Raw genomic sequence first — 26,621 nt, forward strand, 5'->3', positions numbered from 1 at the left:
TACGCAAGGTTTTTCAACAAATTTACATTGCATCGACAAAAATTTCCTTATTATCCAATATTAAAATATGAAATATTTTAATACTGACATTGATTCATAATTTTGTTTCTTTAGGAATAAAAATGAAGAAATAATTTTTGATAATGTAATATTTTTAAATTTTTAATTTTTAATTATGTAAAAGATAAATGACATGAAAGAGACAATTTTATTTCGAAAAAGATATAAAAAAAAAAAAAAACTATAAGACTATTTTAATTAATAACATTGAAAAAGCAAATTATCTAGTTAAGTGATATTATTAATCTTCTTTTATATTTACTTATACTATTAATAAATATCAATAAATATTATACTATTTATTTGTTTTTTTTTATTTTTTAAAAAATGTATTTTATGAATTGGTTGTATTGAAAGAGATAGCATTTATGAAAAGTACAATATATTAAAAGAAAATAACGTCAATATTATTTCTTCAAACATCAAAATCACAATATTTATTTCATTAACAAATGAATACTATGCTATTATCAATATAGTATTATATAATATATATTATATAATATTTATACATATATAAAGTAAGCAATGCATCATATTTTTGCAATTTGAATAAAATTTAATATATTTATAATATAATAATAAACACAATTGCAAATATTATTATTAACCTATTAATTAAATATAAGAAAAATATCTGAGAAATAAAAATAAAAAGTATATAATAGAGAATAATAGAGAAAAAAAAATAAAAAGTTATATTTCAGTAATAAAATATTTTATTGAATCGTTATGTATTATATATATATATATATATTTATAAAAAAAAGTAAATATATATATATATATATATGAAAAAAAAGTAAATAAAATTTTTTTCTTATAATTATTTATAATTAATTATAACTAATTAATTATCATCTCTTTAACTTATTTTTAATTTTTTAATTAATAAAAATTTAATACTTCAAATTTTAACAAAAACTTTTTTTTCAAAATTCAAACGAAGAATATTATTTAAGAAATATTTTAATGATAAAAAATCACAATCGAATCAAAAATAATTCTGCAGAATAAATTTTCTGGCCATTTTTAAAGTAATGACTATTTCTAAAGTATTTCTTTTTAATTTCTTTTCTTATATAATTTCAAAAGAATGTATGAATAATATTTAATCTTAATCATATCTATGATAGATGAAATTATGGCAAAATAACAATGAGCTCACGCATTATATGCTTATTAAATAATTTATTAATAAATTTTTATTAATAATCAAAGATAAATAGGAAAATATGAAATGTTATCGAGAATGTTATCGCATCATATTATCGAGAGATTTGATTCTGATTCAGTTTTCGAATCATGATTATTCATAATTATTCTTTCGTTAATAATAATTAATTCTATCAAGTCAGGAAATGGGGTTATGTCATCTTCTACAATCGAATAAACTTTCGTCTCTCTATCTCTCTCCTCATTCTCAATATTTACGAATTATGAGAACATCTGTTCCTCGTCATATTTGCAACGCTAAAAACGATCGTTGCCGACTGCTTTTACGACCGTTTATATAATCCTCGTGCAACAAACAACTTCAATGTAATTTATGCACGTAAGCTGCATAATGTGTGAGTGAACATGATATGTCTTGGTGCCCACGCGATTTTAATTGAACGCAAATAACCGAAGCTGCATCGCAACATACTTTCGTTCACTAAAATTACTAGTTCGTTATAAGTTTGGAATATAATTTTGAATGAAATCGATGATCGACCGAAATCAATGATAACCGAAATAAAACATAATAAGTATTATAAGAACAGAAAATATAAAATTTACTTTACAATTCATATATTTAAAAAATATATAACAAAAAGACATAAAAAGATATATAAATAATTCAGTTATTAAATGCCATTTTTGGTTATTAATTTGACTATTAAACATTAGATTTAATAATAAATATAAAGATGTTATCTTTATATATAATAATGTATATTAGTATTAAAGATATTAAAGAGTATTAAGATATTAAAGATTAATTTATAAATAATAACGAAAATAATGAAAAAAATTTGTTGCATTTCAATAATCTTGAAAAAGAAATAAAAGAAAATTTATTTGTTAAATTTGCTTTCATTGCAAATGTTGAATTTAAAGTGAATACTTATTTGATTACCGTAAGATAAAATGATTATGAGAACACGGTTATATATATTCGTTGCAATAACGAGTTTCGAAGCTTTGTCCTATGATTTTTTGTAATAAATGTTGTATTATACCGATTTTATGAATCAGAAATGAAAATCGGAAAGCAATGCCGTTTTTGCAGGAGACTATGAATCGATAAAAATACAATAATGTTTATGAAAAATTATTATTTAATAGAGAAAAATATTTGAAACGATCTATATATTCAATGTGCAAAAGTATAACTTATTAATCCTGTATAAAAGAACATATGTACTATCGATAAAAAAATCACATATTTGAAATGTTTTATAAAAACATTACATGTTTTATAAAAATTAAAATTTGAAAAAAAAAGAAAAAAATTAAAATACTTTCAAGAAATTTTTTGTTAAATATTAAAATAAGTGAAGTTGCTATTAATATTTATAATGCTAATATTTAATTAACAAAATTAAAAAGATTCAATATAAAAAAAGAGAAAATTATATTGTTTAGTAATATATATATATTAATAATTATTATTAATAATTATTAGTAATATATATAAATTATACATTCTTTGAAAATAAAATTAAAAAAGTTTTTAGCAAATATTATAAGAATGCTAAAAAATAAAGCAATTTTAATATGTACTCATGGATTATAATCGAATTCAATATAAAGAATTTTTTTTTATGGAATTCGATTATTATTCATAAAGATTTTTAAATTTATAAAATAATTGAATTATACAAGCGATTTTAAAATATTAATATTTAAAGAAAAAAACTAATAAACTTCAAAAAAAAATCATTTAAAAATATTCACTGTTCATGCAAAACACAAAAGACATCGATTTCATGTGAAAGGGGACACAGGATGCATGGCACGAGATTGAAATTAAAAACACTCGAGTCGTCACGACTAGATTACATATATGTACATGTCCGCCAGGAAATGCAGGCAAATCGTCGAAGCGGCGCGAAGGAATCTGTCTATTATATATATATATATATTTACTGTACATACAGTTACATTCACTTTTCCCGGTGCATCCGTACATGTAGTTAAGTTAGGTATTTATATGTACACTGCATACCGACTTGATGTCGTTCGCATACCCACGCATCAAGCACGCAAAATTTTATCTTCCTCTCTCTTTCTCTCGAGCCATGATCCGTGGGACACGAAAGAGAACTATGACTACGCTCACGTTATACGGGATGTTACAATGAGCATGACGTCATTTCCGGAATATCCAGGTTCTGACTGCGAGGAGGAAGCTAGGTCGGTAGGTTGGTAGGTAGCCAGATGGATCAAGCACATGGGTATAACAGAGTATTATATACCGTTTGCCCGGCGAATTTTGCACTCATGCTTGCGTGAATCTTATCGGGCTTGGTATCGCCCTGTTTGCTTGAAGAAGATGAGAAATATATGAGGAATAAATAATATATACAAAATGTTGGTAAAGAATTTATGAATTGAAGATGTTGAGAAAGATCAAGAAAGTTTAAGAAATATCACACTTACTTTTTATTGAAATATATATAAATATATTTATTTTTTTTATCAATGTAATTTTTTCATCGTATATTTTTTTGTTATTTATTTAATATTATTTAGTATTTTTTATTTTATTTTAAACAGTGATTTGGATATTAAATAACCATATATAGTTACATATATTATTTTCGTAATTGTTTTATATTTTTTAAGCTAACTGAAAAATAAATATTATTCATATATGAGTATTTATAATATTAAAATTAAAAAATTTTTAAAAATATAAAAAAATATTTTTCAATAAAAATTTTTACAATAAAATAGTAAATCAACATAAAATTATAAACATAAAATAGTAAATCAACATAAAATTATACATTTATAATTCATAATCTTCATAACTTATAATTCATATAAATACTTATTCTTTAATTTCTTTAATTTTATTCTTTAAGATCTTATCTAACCATAAAATAAAAAAAAATCATGCAATATTTCAGAAGAAATAACGAACATCAAGACGTCATAGATTCAAAAATATGCAACGAGTTTTGACATTCAATATATAGGAGCCCGAGCATGGTCGTATCCGACCGATAACGCACCAGCTCACAGACGGTTAGCTTTTCTCGCTTACCGGAAATTACGAAATGGCGTTACTTTCCGCATTTCCGTCAGCGTAACGCAAATACGAATCTCATCGACACCGTACCCATTTCCGTGGATTAGGAAAAGACGAGGACCATACAAGGTAAGCATCGAGAGATTGCAGAAAAGGAAAGACGATGTCTCTCTCTCTCTCTCTAATTTCGTTATTTATTTATATATATATGAAAATATATATGAAAATGAAAATTATATATATATATATATATATATAAATCTTCATTTTCGTTATTATTTATAATTTATAACAATGATATGTATAATGATTATTTCTTTGCATATTTTTTTTCAATCTAACTTTACTATTTTGTAAGCATTTATTATTTGTATTATTAAATATATTTAATTTATTTATTAAAAATAATAATATTTTCATATAAATTTCATTCATTTCTTATTTAATATTAATAAACATCTAATACATAATCTTGAGATTCTATTCTTTTCAATTCCTATATATTTCTATATATTCACTAAATATTTGAAGATTTGATATTGATTTGAAAAATTTCAATATTTTCGATTTCAAATATAAAATCTTTCGATATCTTCATATTTTAAATAATTACTTAATTTTAAATAATATTTTAAATAATTACTTAAACATTAAATTATTTGAAAATTGTTTGAAAAATGAGAAAAATTATTAGAAATTATGTTTTGATAATTATGTCGATGAATTAATTAAGAAAAAAATGAAGAAAACAAATCAGAAAAATTGATTTTTATATCTTGGTGCATCTTTAAAACATTTATTTTATTCGAATAATGTTAGAAGCATTTTCAATTTTTTATATTTTTTCATTTTTTGATATAATGGAAATATTTAGAAATATTAATAATGTAAATTAAGAAAAGTTGATCGAAAAAGAGAAAATAATAGAAGAAGAATGCTTAAGTGGAAAGTTGACGCGGATTTCCACTAACGTTTCTTTGATTGTCTATATTACTGTCCATTATTTTTTGATACTTTTTTTCTTTTTGGATCCTCAATGTGAATTTTTCTAACGGCGTATGCTTTCTATGTTTGAATCAACGAACTCTATAAAATACATTCCACTCTTCGCACATTTGTCCTCCATTTTTCTTTACACAGATTGATTGATCAGATGTAAATCGACAAATTTGGCGAGAGAGAATTTCAATTACGTTACGTTAGATCGTGATTGATTATGTGTGCGTATATATGTATTTAGCAGAAACGAAGCATCATCTATGTATTATTTATTTTCTTTGCTGTTTTCCGCTACAAGCGGAGTTTGCCTTGGGTTAATCATTCGGGCACTAGTTGGTAAATAGCCAAGAAGAATATCGAGCGCATATTTCATGTGTTTGATAGGTTATTTGTATTGGTTACTCTGCTCTTGGTTTACTTTTTCGCACAGTAATTGAAGCATTGTTAAAGTTTTTTATCTTTTAAAACTCTCAGTAATTGGCTCAGAAACTATTTTTTTTACTTCATTATTACTTAAGATTATTTTAACATTTCACTTATTAAAAAAATGTCTGTAATATAGCAAAAATTATTAGTTATTAGACAAACTTGTCAATTAACTTGCTTTATTGTAGTATTAATCAGTTATGATTATATTATGTAAACAAATGAGATGTTTATATATGATGTTTCTGATAAATATAGATATAATAAAAGCAAATAAATTATTTATTATAATTATACAATTACTCATTTTAATGTTTATTAATAGGAAAAATATTAATTAAATTATATTTGAAATACATTAGCAATAAACAAAAATGTTTATTTTAAGAAAATGTAATGAAAATAAGATGCACATTAATCGGTACAAATATTTTAGTTCTAAAAGTGATTAATCAGGATCTATGACTAATTATTGAATGATCGTATAATTATTCACAAGATAAATAGATATTTAAATAAATTGATAGAAAAAAAAAGAGATTGAGAAAGAAAATGAGAAATACGCTATTATCGGATTAATAATAATTAATAATTAATAATTAATAATTAATAAATCACATCTTATAAATTATTTTTACTAATAATATTATTTTGCTACATAATAAAATTTGTAAATTAATTTTAAAAGAATTGCCGATTTCTGATATGAAAAATTTTGTAGTGACAACTTTGTTCGCTGTAACCGTATTATATTTAATTAATTATTATTTTATTAATTGTTAACTGTTATTTAACTATTATTTGTGTTATGTTGTGTGTCATTAAATTATGGTACAGTTTCAATAATAAAAATATTCATAGAAAAATGTTCATATCATTGAAGTCTTGTGTGAAATATGGTTAAACAAATGTTAATGTACATCCGATATGATGTAATCTTTTTAAAGTGCATAATATGAAATTTGAAATGTATAATATATTCTTGTATATAAATACATAACTCTTCATTATTCATTCATAACTATTACATAATATGTTTTAAATATTTATTAAAATAAATTTTTAAGCAAATCTTTGAAAGTAATGCATAATATAATTTATCATAAAAAAAGTGTTTTATTAATTATAATTACAGTTGTATAAAAATTTTTTTTATTACAAAAATTTTTTTATTTCTATACTTCTAATATATTTATAAGAAAAGTTGAAAAAATAATTTTTTATTGTCAAAACAATTTTTTTATCTTTAATATAATGCAAATAATAATATAAATATATGCTATCCAATCATGAACAAAATTTAATAAAAATTACAAATAAAGTTCTATAAGTACTAACTTCTATAAGTACTTTAATAATTTTTTGTTTAAGCCATAATAATAATTGCAAATAATTGTAATACCAAATGGCCGAGATTATATAAAAAGTAAACAACTATAATAGCTACAAATAAATGTAATTGAAGCATTTTAATAAATAATTTCTTAAAATAACTTAATTCAAAATTTTAAATTAGTTACTTTTTCAACAAATTAATGTCCAACTTTGATGCTATCTTTTTTACAATAAGAAACAAGAATATCGAATACTTTTTTCATAAAAAAAAGATTAAATTATATACTATTATTTAAAAATTTTGTTAAAATTCTATTTTAGTTTTCTTTATAATGGAAATGATTAATTATTTTTATTTAAATAAAAATATTTAAATAAAAATTGATAATGATTATATTTAAATAAAATATAAAACTTGATTTCAAAATTATAATGCTTATTTATGATCATTTGAAATCATATATTAATCAAATATCTTCTAATTTTAAACAAGAATATACATACATAAACTTAAATTTGTTCACGGTAAAATTTCAGTGAAAATACGACACTACATGTTACATACATTATCGTTGTTAATTCCTGCAATCATGATTAGCTTGTAATTATCCTAATGATAGCGTAGTAAGACCTTAAGCCTTAATCATCAGCTTTAATCAGAATTTTTTAAATCCTAACGATTCATTTATCACTTTTCTTCCCTATTCTTCTTCTAATATCATAAAACAAAAAAAAAATTATGAAAATCATCGATCAGCTTAAAATCAGATCTCATTAGTTACTCGTTATTATCAATTAAGAAAATTAAATAATTTATTGAAAAATAATTTAGGATAGATGCAATCTTTCAATGATTTGATATATTAGATAGAATTGCTTATGAGAATAATTATACAGGATATTAATATATTTGTGAAACATCTTTGAAAGGTGGATTCTAGAGATTAAAACAAGTACAAACTTGATGTATAAAAATATTAGTTAAAACTTACTTTGTAAAGGAAGATTAATTTATAAATAATATAAATTAGATGAACTATCTAATAATAACAATCTATTTCGTGTTTTCTTTCTTCATTTTTCTGCAAACTTCAATAGTTTATAACTTAATAATTAAATTTCAACCAACATTTTTGTATATATATTTATATTAAATTTTATTTTGGATTTTTTATTGTATTATATCGACTTTCCAAAAATATCTTAAAAATACTACTATCCTATATATAATAGTATATAGAATAATACTTTATATATAATTTACATATAAAACTAAAATCAATTATTGGATATATGTATAGAAAATATTGCTCTATATGATATTGTGATCCTTAAGATATTAAAAAAAGAATATTAAAAAAAGATATATTTCAAATTTATTGAAATCAGTGAGTAAATTTTCGACGAGTTCATTAAGATATAGAAAAAGAAATAGATATTTAGAGAAAGAGATGATACTTTCCGGATGAGTTCTCCATTTTTCCCATACCATCATCCAGTTCGCTCAGTCGGTTTTCCCTTTTATAGCGCATAACCATGGCTATTTTCAGTGAACCGACGAGTAATTCAATTTATAATTGAGCGAAAACCGCCGCTAGTGGTGCCATCACGTCTAGCCAGCAGTCTGTTGGCCTGACTTCGTACGGGTCATTAGTACGTCGGCATATCGACCGCCGTTTCTACGGTCCTCTTCTATCATTAGTTTAGAAAGAGATCGACTGCTATAACCCCCGGCTAGTCATTAGGAAATATGTACTTACATACAGTCCATCCATTCACCGATCTGGCCTCTTTTTGACCTTGCTCGCGTGCCAGTTACTGGTTGAGAAATCTTCGACGACTAGCAGTTTCACTGAATGTCTTGATCGAATTCTCTTACGATTGGCTGTTTTGAAATCTTTGAATTAGCAGCGTAGAACGGTGGCATTCTTTGAATATTACAAATCGTGAAGGAGAGAAATTGGAATCCGTCGGTGATTCTAAATAAATCGATTAATAGAATAATCGTAGTGAAAAGGAAACGATTTAACCCATGAGTTCTGGAAGATCCTTTTGTTCTCTTTGAGAATAGATGTCTGGCGGAGAATTTATCGATTCTCGAATGGCATTAGTTATCTAACCTCGAGTTTCGAAAGCTTTGCACGTGCAAAAGTTATCCCGAATTAAGCTACTTTACGTTCGGCCAATGGGAGTTTTTCAGAGCAGAAAAATTGGCAAGATGCTTGTGCATCGTTCCGAATTCACTGCTATGAAGCAATCGCTAATAGATTCATTAAGTATTCATCCGATTATGGATGGAAATTGTAGAGAATCAAGGCAAAGATGAAAATTGTAGTTACGTGATTTATAAGGGTCGGTGATACCGTCACATTCGGAAATAGACTTTCGCAATCAAGATCTTTGTCGAGATATCAGATCGAAAGATACGTGGGCGAAACGATACGAATTACACTGTGGGAATAACTGTAATATATATATATATATATTTACTAGTAAGAATTTATGATATATATATTTACATCTATGACAATATGAAGAACACGTATATGAAGAAAATGTCCTTTAAATAAAAATTATTTTGCTTTTTCAAATAATGATGTTTTAATATTTATATATACAATATATTTATCACTTACTAATTATATGTTAATGTAAATATTGTAAATATTGTGTACTTTTCATGAAATTTTAATTTTTATATTATTTTTATGCTTATAAAAATTTTTATATCAACTGTATATATTATTAAAAAAAATATTTTATATTTCTAATAATTCTTATAATCTATTTATATTATTGAATCTAAGATATTTTTTTTAATATTAAAAATGGTAATAATATTTATGTAATAAGCTACCAATATATTATAAATTCAAAATTTTCGACATTACTTTTAATAATTTTTTAGTAATAAAATTTGAACTTTGTAATTTCTTGATAAATATATATGTATATATGTATATATGTATATATAATAACCATCTGCTCTTTTAATAGGAGAATAAAAAATCCTAAATTTAATGTAATAAATAAAAATCCTAATTTTTAAGAAATGGAATACTTAAATATTATATATTAATATTAAAATAATATTTATATATTATATATATTATATATTATTTACATTATATATATTATATATTATATATTATATATTATATATATGTTATATATTATATATTAAAATAATATTTTAGATTTTTTATTTTCATAATTGCAAGAATAATAAAAATATATAGTATTTTTAATAAAATTATTATTTTTTAAAATATTAATTGATTTATACGTGGCGCATCGATGCACACGTCTAACCCTAGTTAAAATGCGCGCGCATATGTGCAGGTATAATCCATACTTTTAAGTTCCCGCGGGAACTCACTGCGACACAATTTTAATACCATTTCATTTTGGCGAGTATAATTTGCAGAAGATGGGATACGAAAAAAAGAAGATGTGGAGAATGACTTGAAGGAAACTAGAAGTATATAATAGAAGTACAATATATATGAAAAGTTTGATTAAACGAAAAAAATTGGAAAATTTTTAACGATTATAAATTATGTATTGGAAAAATATATATATATGTAAATAGATATATATATATATATATATATATATATATATATATATACACACACATATAATACTAATAAAATATATTTATTTTTCAATTATCTATTTAAAAAACTAATTTAAATTATTTATTATGATGATATATTATCAATGAGTTGAATACAAAAGTAATAATTGTTATAAAATGTAAAATAAATGGACAAAGTTGAATGTATTGTAAAGATAGCTATGTTTTTTCATTTTTGATAATGAGCAAAAGTAGATTATTTGAAAATATGTTGATTATATGAGATTGTTATTATTATTCACAATGAGATCATGTTAGAATACGATCGATATATATTATCAGTGTCACAATACTATATACTATATACTATATACATATCCGGTAGAATGTTAGAATGGATTCACAAACTCTATAAGTGTCGTATCGGCTATCAAAACACAACGTTCATTTATTCAATTTTATGATCTCTAACAGTCAAAACGTACAACGTTGTTTACATAAATCACAAAAAGCTAATACTCGTAGGAAACTCTTTTATAGACAATTTGGGAAAGTCTTAGGCCACATTATAGTCAATAATATCGCAGATTAGTTCTCTAAATGATGAAATCTTCAAGCTTATAAAAAATTTCTCAAACTAGAGACATTGTATAAAAAATCGAACGTGATTTGTGCGTATAAATTTAATTAAGAAATGATGTTGGTTAATATTGAAATGTTGGTACCATGGAATATATTTGGATTCAAGGTCATATTATACTCCAGCCAGATATTAAAATATTTACAAATTAAAATATTTTAAAAATATATAATTGCAAATGTAATTTTCTTCAAAAATGATATTGTTATCTATCAATGTTAATCTAGATCTTTCATTTAACAAAGTTAAAAGAAATAATAAATAATAAATAATAACGCTTGATTATAATGTAAAAAAACTTTTCTCGAATAAATAAATCATAAATCTAATATTTATTATTCGCAAATATTTTTTATCTATATATCTAGTTTTGAATTTGTTTAATCTATATGTAAATATTATAAAATTTATATATAATCTAATAAGTGTTTTTTATATTTATCTTGAGAAAATTTATGCTTATCAATAATTTTACCATTCCATACATTATTTTTACCATAAAAAAATGATAAATCATTTACTGATACATATTTTGATTTACAATATTCATTTCAAGAGTATGGCAATTTGTCTTGATTATTGATTGTCTTGATTATTATAATTATTTAATTTACATTAACACATACATTTAAATTAAATAGAATTTAAGATTCCAAGATTTTTCTTTAAGATTCAAATAAGTTCAATAAGTATAAAATAACTTATCAATATAGAATATTATCTTTATAATAAAATAAATTTATGTGATATATTTAAAGTTAAAACTATTTAAAGTTTTTTATTATACTAGAGTTCAGAATAATTTAAGCAATTAAATATAAAGAAAATAGTATAAACAATTCCAAAAATAAAAAGTATCATATTAACAAATTCATTTCAAAATAAGTGAAAAAAAAAAAAAAATCAAAGAATTCCTTTTCAAGGAAAAAATTTTATTTCCATCCATCTTTTTCAAATCTTTCCAAGAATAGAAGTTGTCAAATCAATTAAAGAGCAGGTTTTCAGAAAGCTTTCACCGTTACAATGAAATAAAAGGGAAAAAAAAGAAAAGAAAAAAAAGAAAAAGCTTGTTCGAAAATACGAGAGACATATCATCCATAGATCTCTGCCAAACTTGCCACGGATCGCATCACTCCTTCGCTTATTTCCGTGCTCATATCTCGCGATGAATCAAAACTAGCATTATCGTGAGCGTATTGTTTACGCAATAGAATTCAAGCTGGCGGAGCTTTCCTTTTTCTCCAGAACGAACTTGGAACACGATTTTGTGCTCCCGTCTTTTCTTCTTTTACGCCATTCCACATCGGTTAATCTTTTTTTCTTTGTTTGTCTTTTCCTCCCTCATTGTTATATCTCCATGGAAACCAGAATTGAAAGATCCGGAAATAGCTATATCGATCGAGATATAGTAAAACATATATTGAAAATATAGAGAATATGAAAAGAATAAAAAAGAAAGAGTTCAAGCGAAAAAGAAGATAGGACAGGAAGATATTATCAACATAGATAAAAAAAAGAAAAGAAAAAACATAGAGAAATTAACAAAGATAGGGAAATTTTGTAAACACGATGTTTCCTGTCAACAAGAGTGGTATACTTTCACAGTCTCAACACGTGCGTGAGCGAAATACTTCTAAAGTTGCTTGGGATGTATCTTAGTATTAGTGAGATTACTAAATCATGTAAACACCATATAAATTCATGAATTCCGTTGATAACTAGGAATATAGTCATAAAAGGGATGAATATATTCACTCTGCCAAAATCTTTCCATTTGCAGCTTCTCATTTGTTTTAAGAAACTGTGTTGCGTATGCACATAGTCGATCCGCAACATCGCATGCAAGCCTATAACCATCATGTAGTAACTGCATGCATTTGTATGTATATGAATGTACATGTGAAAACAATATTTGCTTCAATTACTAGATATATCAGAGAAGCATTAGATTCAAATGGATTTACCAATAATAAACTGTTGTGCAGAGATTTAAGGTATATATTTGCAACTGGATGTCGATACCAATAGCTAATCTATTACTGAGGTTGTCTGATATATAGTACTGGTCGATCACTATTAAATTTAATAAAAGACGGATCATTCCAGGCTCAAAATTATTATCAAACGATAGTTTGAAAATATATATTGGATATTATTGGTGATATTGGAAATTATAGATCTTCGATCATAACTTTCAATTATGAGATTTGAGATTGAGAAAATTTTGAATTTGATGTCTGAATTAGAGTATTTTTTACAAAAATTATAAAATCTAGAAGATTTGATTAAAATTTATTTTTTATTTTGAACTAAACATATTTTAATATTTTAACACTTATGTTCAAGTTTATATAATCCAATTGTAGTTTTATGCATTGCAAAATTTCTTGCATTGTATTGAATTCAATTATTTTTTATTTATTTTGAAATATCTTTAAAAAATGTAAATGTTCTTTATTACTACATATAATAAATTATTATATTCAAATCAAGATATTTAATTGTATTGTATTTATAATTTAATAAGTAAAATAATATATAATGTTTTTATTTCTTTGTTTTTTTTCTTTTAGATTATTATATAAATAAAAATATAAATATAAATGCGCTATATAAATATAATTTTATGTAAATAAAATAAATAAATAACAATAAAATTATTAGTCTTAATTTTTCACTTCGAAACTTTTTATTTTTTTTCAATTATTAGAATTGTCCATATAATATTTTGTTTCTTATATTTTACAATAATTTTTTACTTTTTATTATCAATTTCATTTATTCAATAATTTCCAACAATTTCCAGTTGTTCGATATTTCTTATAAATTTCACTTAAGTTGCATGACATAATGCGATTATCATATTCATATAATATTTTCAGTAATATGTCTCCAATAAACATAATGATTGAATTGATATTAAGAGAAAGAGTCGAAGCATATATAGAGAAAGAATCGTTTATTGTGAACTTTAATAACAGTTTTCCATTTCAATCTGTTTCAAGAAAATGATCGAAAGTTCGGTTTGTGCAATATCTTTCCCTCAACTTAGCATCAATACCCATGGCACAGCTAACTTTATAGAAGCAAACTTTCCTATCGTGGCAATCTATTGGTTCTCTATAATAAATTGTTTCGATCGTATCATTCATTTTCCATAGGGACAAATTCGTACATTTCCTGACGATCCTTAAATCATTGAAATTGCGTCAATCTTAATATCGTTATTTACTAGTTCGATAAGAAAAAGGAAAAAGCTAGAAAATATGAGGAGGGAAAATAATTGAAATCCAATGTTCCCAAAGAATTGAGTTTTATATTTAAGAGTGAAAAATAGAGATTATAGAAATAGAGATAGATTTAATTCTCGATATTTTGAGATTTTTGATTAACAATCTGAAACTTTTTAGTCATATCTAAAATATTCTTTTGTTTATTCCTTTATTATATTTCTATATCTATAGTTTGATTATTTTAATTTTATTTATTCTTGAATATAGAGCATATTTCAAAAATATAAATCATAAATTATAAGTCATAAATTATAAATCATAAATATATATAAGCATTTTTTATCTGCATCTAATCTCATTTTTGATTTAGGAGAGAAGAAAAAGTCAAGGAACTTAATTTGAAATAATATGATTCTATTTGATCAGCATTCCACGATTCTGTTCTTTCATTCTTTTTTTATTGTTTATTAACAATATTATAATTTATTATATAAAATATTGTAATATAGTTTAATATTATAATTAGATTTTATTCTAATGTTTTATAATTAAACACTTTAAGATGATTATATTATTTATATTAATCTTTCGTTAAAATTTCCATTATTATATTTGAACATTTATATAATCTTTTAAAATTTATTTTTTATCTTTTAATTTTCAAAAAAATCGTTAACTTATTTTCTAGTTTAAAAATTGAATTACACTAAAATTCTATTCACATCCAATTTTTTGTTTATTCTTTATTATTTTTTTCTATATTTATGTATAATAGAAACTAAAATAATTAGGGCATAAATAGAAAACTATTGATTAAAAATTAATGCATGAATTCCTTGTGTTATGATTTATTATTCATTGTTCACATGGATAACACAATTTTGAAAGTTCATTAATTAATTAGTTGCATTTCGGATGAATAAAGAAAAAATGTTGCGAATAAATAACATATCGGATGCAAAATGATATAATAAATTGTAACTAAATGAATCTTTTTATTCTGTTCTTGTTTGGAATTGATTTCTTGCTCTATGCTGTACACGCCTGTTGCTTCGATGTATAATTTTCGATATTAATCAGTGCGAATTCGTGTTACACTAAATTATGTTTGCAATAAAAGTAAAGAATTTATTAAGTGGATAATAACATAAGTCAATTAAAAAGTTTCGCTGTCGTTTCAAATATAATTTCATTACATAGTAGAATTTCATTAATAATTTAAAATAATTTATAAATTTATCGAAGAAAGTAAGCAAAACAAATTCATTTTTTGAACAAAAAAACATAGTTAATAATTTTTAATAATTCATGTTTATGATGTATGAAATATATTATAAAGTTACAATTTGCAAATACTTAATTTTTAATGAATTAATTTATTATTTAATATAAATTTAAATTATAATAATATTTTAAAAAATTATTGATATTCAATAATTCAAATTTGATATTTTATTTTATTATAAATATTAGTTTCATATAAACAAAATTTCATTATATATCATTATAAATCATATGATATAGACAAAATACGAAACTCGCATATATGTATATATATGTACATATTTCTCAATAAATTTATTTTTCCAATTATTTTTTGATTAACATTTAAATTTCCGTAATAGATTGTATATATTTTAAGACAGCATATTTGAATGTATTATCATTTAAATGTATTATCATATTACCTCTAGCAATAAAAAAATTGTTTGTCTATTAAATATCCCAATGTAGCTTTATGCATTTTCTATTAATATTCCCATATTTTATTTTACCGCTATCAAAATTAAAATCTTATTCATTATTGTTTATTTATTTATTCATTTATTCTAACGCAATCATTTTGATTTTTTTTTGCTCTATTTTAAATAAAGAACTTCAAGATAAATGATCATGATTTTATTATTATTTATAATCTATACGATTTCATTCCTTTTTTCAATTTATATTGAAAAATTTTAAAATTTGATGAAGAACATTATCATCATAAATAGGAGATCCAAAAATATAAGTTTGCAGATTTTATAAAAATCTATGAAATTATTTCAGTTACAATAATATCATAAATCGCCTAATATATATTTTATTGGCATCCAAGTTTTGAATATGGAGATAGCCGATGAATAGTGAAACGACGAATTGTTAGTCGACAAGACATTAGAATTCAGCTGAGGCAATTGAGCTATGGGAGTTCTATTAAAATTTTATCATTCTCCATCTATCATGCACGTCTTTCATAGATTCTTTCTATACATTTGTATAATAATCCTTGTCTTCGTTGTTTGTGAGAATCATGAATATAATATACGACGAGTCTATAACGGTGGATCTTAGTAATATACATACGTTCCCTCGCGATGCCAGGGGCCTGGACATAATTACGCGTACCGGCGCAAGTTACGCTTAAGTGTGTAATATAATCCGCTAGCATTAACGGTACAATGTTATTACACGTGTTAAATTTGATCGCCGGTTATAAGTTTCGCGCGTCTCGAGTCGCGTCTTAACAATGCTTGCTACACAACACTTCCATCCCCCACATTGCTCTCCCATTCTTTGTATAGATATATATCTTTGCACGAAAATCAATATCGATTTTCAATCTCTTACCGTCTAGCCTACGTTTATAACCCCGTTCAATCTGTGATTAAACGGCCTCCGATTAGAATCCATATTTCGATGTTTCCGCAACTATATGATAAATAAATAACGAAATATATATCGGCTAGTATGTTCATCATTTAATTTTAAATGTGATAATGAATTCGGTAAATTATGAATGGAAGAATATTTTTTTTTAATTTCGTAATGCTATTTCGATCAATTTTACAAATTTTATATAATAGAAAAAATTAAATTTATTTAATATATGGATATATATATGTATATGTATTGTATATACATTGTTAAAATAAAAAACTTGAATACGTTAATGAAATTTCTCTTTTGAGGAATGCAAATATGATTTAGTATTTACTATTGTTTTTAATCAATGAAAATTTTATTTTATCATATCTATTTTTATTTTAAAATTATATTATCTAATAATTTTAAAGAAAATTTAGATTAAGATTTCTACATTTATTTTCAATGATCGAATAAAAGTTACATATATTTTTCTTAAGTATAACTAATTTTAATTATTTACGAATTTTTAAAAACATAATTTGTCTAATTCGAATAAATTTATTTATCCAAAAAGTATTAAGTATTTAAGATTGAAAAAAATATGAAGTTAGATCAAAATAAATATTTTTATTGTTCTGCTGTAAAATTTCATTTTTGTTAGATATTTGGTACTAAAATGAAAATATCAATATATTACATATATATTACATATATATATATATATATATATATATATATAATATCATATATTACATGTAAATTCATGTAAATATTAATGACATATTTAATAATGATTGAATGAATTAAACAAAAGAATTTTTAGAAGTTATATATATTATTATTTATATATATTATTATATTCTTTAATTTCAATATTGTATTGACTCTATATTTAAGTTATAATGCTAAAATAATTTGTATCAATAATATAATATAATTACAATATTATTTTATTTCTACTAATTGGATTTATATATATAATTTATATATATAATTCTATATATATAATGGATTGTATATAATTCTTTTCTAATTTTCAAGCATAAATGTAAATACAATAGAATTTTCAACTTTATAAAAGAGTATATACTACTATTTCAAGAAATTTTGACCTAGAAAAAATTATATTGAAAGATTTGAAGCTAACGAACGAGTGGAGATCAAACTGCCCGAAGTTATCCGTAGTGCTCATAAGTGAGCGAAAAAGCGGAAATTGGAGTAGAAATCGTTTGTGATGGCGGTGTCGTCGTGGAGAGAGAGGTTAACTATAACGGAATTTCAGGGACGAAAATCAAACTAAATCCCTGGTTGGCGATGGATCGAGGGATGCCACGCCGGACCCTCCATGATTTATGTCCGCGGGGGTGCTGATACAATGGCAAAATAATGAAGTTGAACTACCATCGCTGCCGTTCTGTCCGATGGTCCCGACGGCTTAGGTTGGCAAATTAGACAGAGAATATGGGGCGAGAGTCTGTTCGAGTCTGTGTGTGGAGGTAGACTATCATAGGAGAGAGGGGAGCACGATGGAATTCTCGCTGGGAGCACAGAAACAAGGGGCTTCTACGTCACGATTATACCAAAGGGAGATCCATATTGTGAATGTCCGAGTGACTGACTGGACTATTCCTCTTCTCTATCTCTATGCTTTTCTCACTCCGGTATTCTTTTAGTCCCATCTCTTTCTGCACATCTCTCTCGTCTATCCAATACGATATCTACGTGTTGGGATGCATCAACGGATAATGCATTTTCGTCCTGCGTTAGATATTAAAAGCTGCTCCCAATGAATGGCATTTGTGACGTGAAATTAAATGCATTTCTCGATCAAATTGTTCTTAGCACTATTACAATATATCTCTGTATTTTATATAGCAATTGAAGGACTCATTAATATCAGACTTTTGAAACGAAATTAAACGCACTTTTTTATACTCTTAATTAAGAATAATTAAATAATTAAGAGTATATAACTTTTAATAAAAGTTTTGTATAATCGTAAAGAATTATTTCGTTTATTATTATCAAATTTCAAGAAATTATATATTAACATTTTATATTCAATATATATATATATATATAAAATATCAAATTCAATCAAAATTTATATATCTATAGATTACAAAATTATACATAGATTGATTAAAAAAATTATCGAATCAATTATATATATATATATATATATATATATATATTAATAATAATTTAATTATTATAAAATTATATGACTAATACTAATTATTAAATATAATAATAAAATATAAAAGTTAATAGCAAAAAATTTATCTTTTAGCTTTTTATTATTAAGTAAATTCATACTTATCCAATTAAATTGAATCAATTTCTTAGAATTTTACTTTTTTATATCTCAAAGAATCTTTGACATCCCAAAATAGCAAAATAAAATGAGTCAAACTAGATATATTTTATCAAAGTTCTATGGTAAGTTTTTAAAAATAATAAAATAAAAAAATAAAAATAATAAGATATTAAAAATATATTGAGTTTATTAGAAATAATCAATTAAACTTATATTACTTTTTGTTTTTTTATAGATATTTTTTATAGATATTCGTATACGTAAAAATATAAGTATAGTCTCCTTCTTCTTGATTATAACCAGTGCATTATTTTCATTTGAATTGAAACCCTCTTTAGCCGTTTCCTAATTTCTTACCAATAATAATATATCTGTCAAATACATCTGATATAATAGAGAAATAACACATCTGATTGACTGGCATACGCACTTCGAGGAATTAAAATCATTGTAAATGTTTAATTTTAGAAGAGTATCGATTTGATATTTTTATATCGCAAAAATAGATCATTAAATATATTGTAATATGATAAATATAATAAAATACATATTGATAATTATTATTCGATATTATTTATTGTTACTTATCATAATTATGAATCGCGACTGTATGAAAATTTGATCATTACAATTTTAATGCTTATAATATTTACGAATTATTTATTTATTAAATATTTACAGTTACAGAATTAATCTATTTGTGCTTAAGAAAATCATATTCGAAATCAAACACAAGCGATTTGAGTTGTGCAGAATCCCGAAATTACGAACTGGAAAACGAATGGTAAAATTCGGAAAATATGGTCATCTCAATAGTTTCATATTATCTCAATATCAGAATAGAAATGTAAAAGAAATCCGGCTTTATATCATTTTCAACAATCAAAAATCAATCATAATTGATTTTAAATTTCAAAGTTAAAAACTATAATAGTCAAAAATTTTTATCCAAACAGTATTTTGAGATTTCAATCGAAATTTTGTTATGAAACGATTCTATATTTAACAGAAATTTATCAATTGATGGAGCTAATATTTTTAATATAAAATCTAAATTCCATAATGAATTTTAGTTAGATTATAATTTTTCTATTTTGTATCAGCTAATAAGCTTCTTAATTACAAAAAACATCTGTCAAACGAATAAAGTTATCAAAGCGAAGTCTGAAAAAAATGTACCATGTTAAAAGATAGGAAGTATAAGGATAAAAAAACTTACAACGCGACAAAAAGGCAACAAGCTACAACTTCGAACTACTTTGTTAAAAAGTCTCTTTTAACGAGTGTGATGTAAAAGCAGATCTCAACATGGAATAAGATGCTTGACATTGTTTATCAGAAAACAACGAGATCACGTTGGATATGAATCTCTTCCTACAAAGTAACAAAGATAGCATATTGAAAGCTCTTCTTCACTTCGTGAATTATTAAATCGATTATGCGCCTTTTTTCGCGGTAATGACAATATCTATCGTTATATGCAATATGCATCCTATTTGTTTTCTGAACTTTATTAAACTTTAATATAAATTATAGAGCATATTTTAGTGTTCTATTTTTTTTTTGATTGGATTACTAAAATAAACTTTCAATAATAATTACTACTATAATTTTATTTATTTAATTATAATAATTATTTTGGATTTAACCTTTTTCGAGATTAAAATTTCATATAATTTACTTACTTTTTATTTTTTATATAAAATTAAGAAATCTATAAAAACTTTATTAAATAGAAATAAGTTAATATATTTATGTGAAAAAATTAAAAGAATATATAAATATTATTTTTTTAATGATTAAAAATCCTTAAAAAAATAAACTTATGAAGAAACTAGTTAGTAAATGGGAGAAAGAAATATTCTTAAATAATAAGAAAATTTAATTCTTATTTATCCACATACCAACTATAATATAACAATTAAATAATTTAATTGATTAATGGTATAATCGAATTAATTTTAATAATTCAAATCCGTATAAAAATCATACATTTACCACTAATAAAGAATTAAAGTAGAAATTCTACTTCATGTAGAAATACAATCTTATAAAATATCAATGCATTATAACAATATAGTAGGATATATACAGCATTATAATAAGAAAAAAAAAGTTAACATAAAACTAATAATTAAATTGTTCATGATTGTAAAAGTTTGTAAATGCTTCTGTCGAGAGAAGAAATGCGGTTTTTGTCCGCGGATCTAATCAAATACTTTGGCATTGAAACAAACCATGGAGGAACATTGAAGAAGCCGTGCAAACAAGGATTGTTACGTAGAACGAGCTCATCTCTGGAATTACGACTTTACGAGCATTTCAATTTCTTGGCTTACGTCCCGCCCCTACAAAACCTCATCCGATTAACTGATTTTATGATCCTGTGGTATCTTAAGAGGAAGACGGACAGAGTAACTTCCTCTTAAGGGGTTAGCTTTTGCTCTTCCAATAAATCTGACCAACATGAACTGTGCGGTCGAGAGAAATTACAATGGGTCACATAATCGATGGCAAATGGGTCAAATACAACGTAATCTTGGTAATAGAAATCTCGAGGAGAAGTGTCGTAGAATTACTTTGAACATGAAAGAATATATTTACGATGATCGAAGAATTATAAAATTCCAGATGGAAGATTCAATTTATTCCATTTTATTCGATTATTCTGTTTTATGGTACTTGAAGCCGATATCATCATATGAGTTTTATGAGTATCTTTACGAGCGAAAATACATTCATGTTTCGACCAAAAGCCATCTGATATTCTGATTGCTTTTTCGCCGCAGTTTTTCCAAAATTACTTTTTTCTAATGCCGACCATTTTATTGCACGATTTGAATCTAACATAGAACATAAAATTTTGTGGACAAGTTTACAAGCAAAACTTTGTTGAAGATCACTATAATTGAAATTATTTATTTTTTACTATTTAAATTAATTCTAATTCTTTTAATATGAAATTTTTTTAAAGATAAAGAAAACATTTTTTTTATTAATTTTTTTTATATATGATAAGAATATATTTTTTTGCGAAAAAAAAAATATTTTTAAGAAAAGATATAATATAAAATTTGAAATCGGTCATTTAGACAATATATATATTAATCATTTAATTATTCGATAACTAAATTAATATATGTTGTGTATTGTATCAAATAAATATAATATTGAGTGTAAATGAATTAAGGATATTAAAGATTCTAGGAAAAATTAATTATGATTAAAAAAATTTACAAATATTTTAAAGTGCCAATGCTAAAGATATTTATATATTATATTGAAAAACTAAATTTAATATTTTAAAGAAACAAGATTTGTACATAGTTTGTTAAAAAAAATTGTAAATTTTTAGCAAATAATTTTATTTTTAATACAACAAAATCCTATATACATACATATAAAATCACATATACATATTAATATAAAGAAATTGAAATTCGAATCACTTGTATTTCTTTTTTGATTTCAATAACAGGATTGACAAAAGTGAAATAAAACTTTTCAAACTTTTCAAAAATAGAAGAAAATTCGAAAAAGCGAAAAAAAAATTTTTTTTTCATTACAAAATCCATTGTATCTTAAAAATCTAAGAAAGAATAAGTCATCGCATTACAAAATTAGCTCGATATATAGTTTTCAAATTACAAGCGATTTTCCTAGCAATTAATTACAAATAACGGCACAATGGGAGAGAAAAGGATCACGAACAAATCTGTATGTCGGGTTGGAAGTTTTCGATTAACGTCTCTAGACAGTTCCGCGTGCACTGCGTGCAGGGCTGCAAGCTATTTATCGAGGTGCAAAAATCGAAGCTGTCTCGACTTTTAGTTCACGGAATGTTCCACCATCCTCTTCCATCTCTCCTATAAAACCATTACGGGATCCATTAGAGAGTCCCCCCCCGCCCCCCCCGAAGCTCTTTCCATTGGAATCGTAGAAAAGTTTCGCGGTAACTCGGGTAATTAATGAGGCCGTAGAACTCGTTCACTTACCAATATCAAGTCTAGAGAACTCAGTGGAAGCAGCGTCCTCCTGTCCAGAGAGATTCACATCTAAATCGATTTCCTCTCGGTAACGGAGTTCGATAATCATCGCGTTAATCAGCTCCGGTATCATCACGGTGATTTTCAAAGTAATTACAATCAAGGTCATTGGTTCCGGAGAGAAAAAATATGATTTCTGTGATCACATTGGGAACAAAGATCTTTAAAGATTTTTTCGATTTTGAGATGGAATTATTTTTCAAAAATACATATCAAGAGAATTCGAAATCAAAGCAATTAATTAGTTAATTATATATTAATTAATTTCAATTATATTAGCTTAAAATTTACTCAGAAAGTAAAAATTTTGCATTCGATTGCATATCTGATCGACATACCATCTTTTCCACCGTTAAAAGATTTTTATCATTTCGATAAATTTGCAATATATATTTCAATATTAAATGCAAATTTTAATTTTAATATAGTTTTAATATACCATATATAACTAGAGATTTTTTTAATTTCAATTTCTTATAATCAATTATAATTGTGATGTATTCTGACTTAAATCATATTAAAATATGAAAGAAATTTGTTTCTTTTACCAAATGTTTATTTATTTAAGAATTCCCAATTTTGAAAGTTGCCTTTTTAATATAGCTAAACAATTGAAACCATAGGTTTATTAAAATTAATTTATTTAGAATTAAAATATTCACTTATTTATGAGAATGAAAAACATTTAATTCTTTCTTTTTTTCAATTGCTTAAAGGCAATTGAAATTTATCGAGCTTACGATTATCTTATCGCTATCACGTGTACTGCGAATGAGTAGGTAAGCTCATTATCAAGAAAAAATGCAGTTTTACAAGTTCAATGAATCTACAAATTTTTAAAGTATTTTTATTTAGAAATGAATATACACTTTTCGATATAGATCATGTAATCGTATTTTATAGAAATTAGTTATGGAATCATTTTTCATAAAAGAATAATCTCATGAAATCTCGATTTTTCTAAAAAAATTTATTGTTTCCTATATTCTATAATAAAAGCATTCAATTCAAACAAACTCGATCAAGTTAATAAATATAATCATATAATCATATAATATAAAATTGTTGTTTCATAATTCATTGATAAATCATCTTAATACAGCGCATTGGTTGATATTCACATTATATTTTATAATTTGGTTCTAATATACAATCACTAAATGAATGTCATTTTTCAAAATATATATAAATATACAAAATTCAAAATTCCATTCCATAATTATGTAATAGTAATAATAAAAAAGAATTAAATAAAAATAAAGAAAAACACATAATCAAAGACACTAAGAGATATGTATATCAGAATTATTTATAGACATAAAAAAAAAATATCAACAATAAAAATAAAAATTTAAGAAAAGAAGAGAAAAAATTTCAACTTCAAAAGTAATATAAAGATATTATGAAGTCATTTTTTCACTATATATAATAATTTCAAAATTAAAAATATTTCTGTTTTCTTACTGAAAGAAGTATGAATGTAAATATTTAAATATTTATTTTGAGATATTATATTTTTAGATTTAAATAATTTATATTATATTTATACTATTTATTAATTACATATTTATTAATAATATATAAATATAGAAATTAAAATAATTTTATGATATAAAAAATACATGTATTTATAAATATTTGTATAAATAGTTAATATTTATTTTTTTTTATAACAAAAAGAAAAAAATTTTAATTTTAATTTTAATTTTTTAATTGACTTCAAATTGAAGTTTAAATTCTAAAAATTCTAATGATAAAAAATTATATATGCCATCAAGAAACAAAGATATGCTAAAGATATAAAATATCAAATTAGAATTTAGAAATTGAACTATTCTACCTATCATATGATAGATATCGATGATATGGATGATATGGATCCAATCTATATTTATCTCGATATAAATTTTGATATTTAAGCAATTTTACGATCTTTTTATATCCTAGAAATTACAATAATATCACACAAATTTTTTTGAATAAATAGTGTGAAATTTTAAAAGTACAATTTCTCTAAACGATAAAGCAGATGAATCGAGCTATATACAGGCTTATTGAGATAATTGATTGTCATTATTCCATTGTATTCGAAGTGTTCTTGACTATCCAAAAATCACTTAAATTTCTTTCAAACACTATTTCCCGAGTTTTATGATAAAATACTACCTAAAAATTTGAGAGCATCGAAATTATCGCTTACTATTTTAAGAATAATTCATAATAAATTTCATCACTGAATCAAATGATAACATTCCATGAAATTTCTTGTAAATTTTTTTCTTAACATTCACTAGAATTTATTTTTCTTAGCCAAGATTTTTATTTTGTACGTATGAGATGATTCGTTCCTTATTTTAATTCCAGTCATGTTGAAATTTTTGATCAATAACTCAATCAATGTAAAAAATATATCAATTAATCGAACATGATAATTCAAATCATCATAAATTGAAAATATTAATGAGAATTTTATTTTTTTTTTCAATGAAGATCTCTGTAAATCAAAGTACAAACTTTATTTTATTTTTATAACTAAAAATTAAAATAGTTTGGTTTCTCAAAGTCAAAATTTATTTCTATAAGTTACATCATGTTTTATTCTGCTTTAGTCCTATGCTTTCGTAAGCACGATATGTAATAAATTTGAAAATTAATAGATTATAAGGTATATTTATATCTTACTAAAAATAAAAATCGAAAAACATATCTTCATCGAATATGATCTTTCAATCAGTTAAAACACAATATTTCATTTCAATTTCATTGTTTGCACATAAAAATTGCTGAAATATATTCTCTTTTTTTCTTTCTACGTTTTCTTTTTTGCCAATAACTATGAATATATCTAGAGAGAAAAATAAAAATAAAAAGATAAAAAGACAAAGCATATATATATATATATATATATATATATATATATATATATATATATATATATATATATACGTATATCGCAAGTTTCTCTGGAGGATTCAGTCTGACCGAAAATATTAACAGATAAAGTAGCCCGATGAAAGCTATTTGCCGCTTTAAAAAGCGACGAATCTCATAAAATAAATATCTTTCGTTACGATCTTGACTTGGGAGATAATTTATTATTATACGATATAG

The 26,621-nt window shown here is 23.6% G+C and overlaps 1 protein-coding gene across 1 annotated transcript in view; it reads right to left on the bottom strand.

Moving 5' to 3' along the window:
* LOC725885 (Krueppel-like factor 7) overlaps positions 1-26,621 on the bottom strand; it is a 471,466-nt gene that overhangs the window by 327,306 nt on the left and 117,539 nt on the right. The gene's annotated exons all lie outside the window — the stretch shown is intronic.

This window comes from Apis mellifera, linkage group LG1 (assembly GCF_003254395.2).
Source record: "Apis mellifera strain DH4 linkage group LG1, Amel_HAv3.1, whole genome shotgun sequence".
Lineage (NCBI taxonomy): Eukaryota > Metazoa > Arthropoda > Insecta > Hymenoptera > Apidae > Apis > Apis mellifera.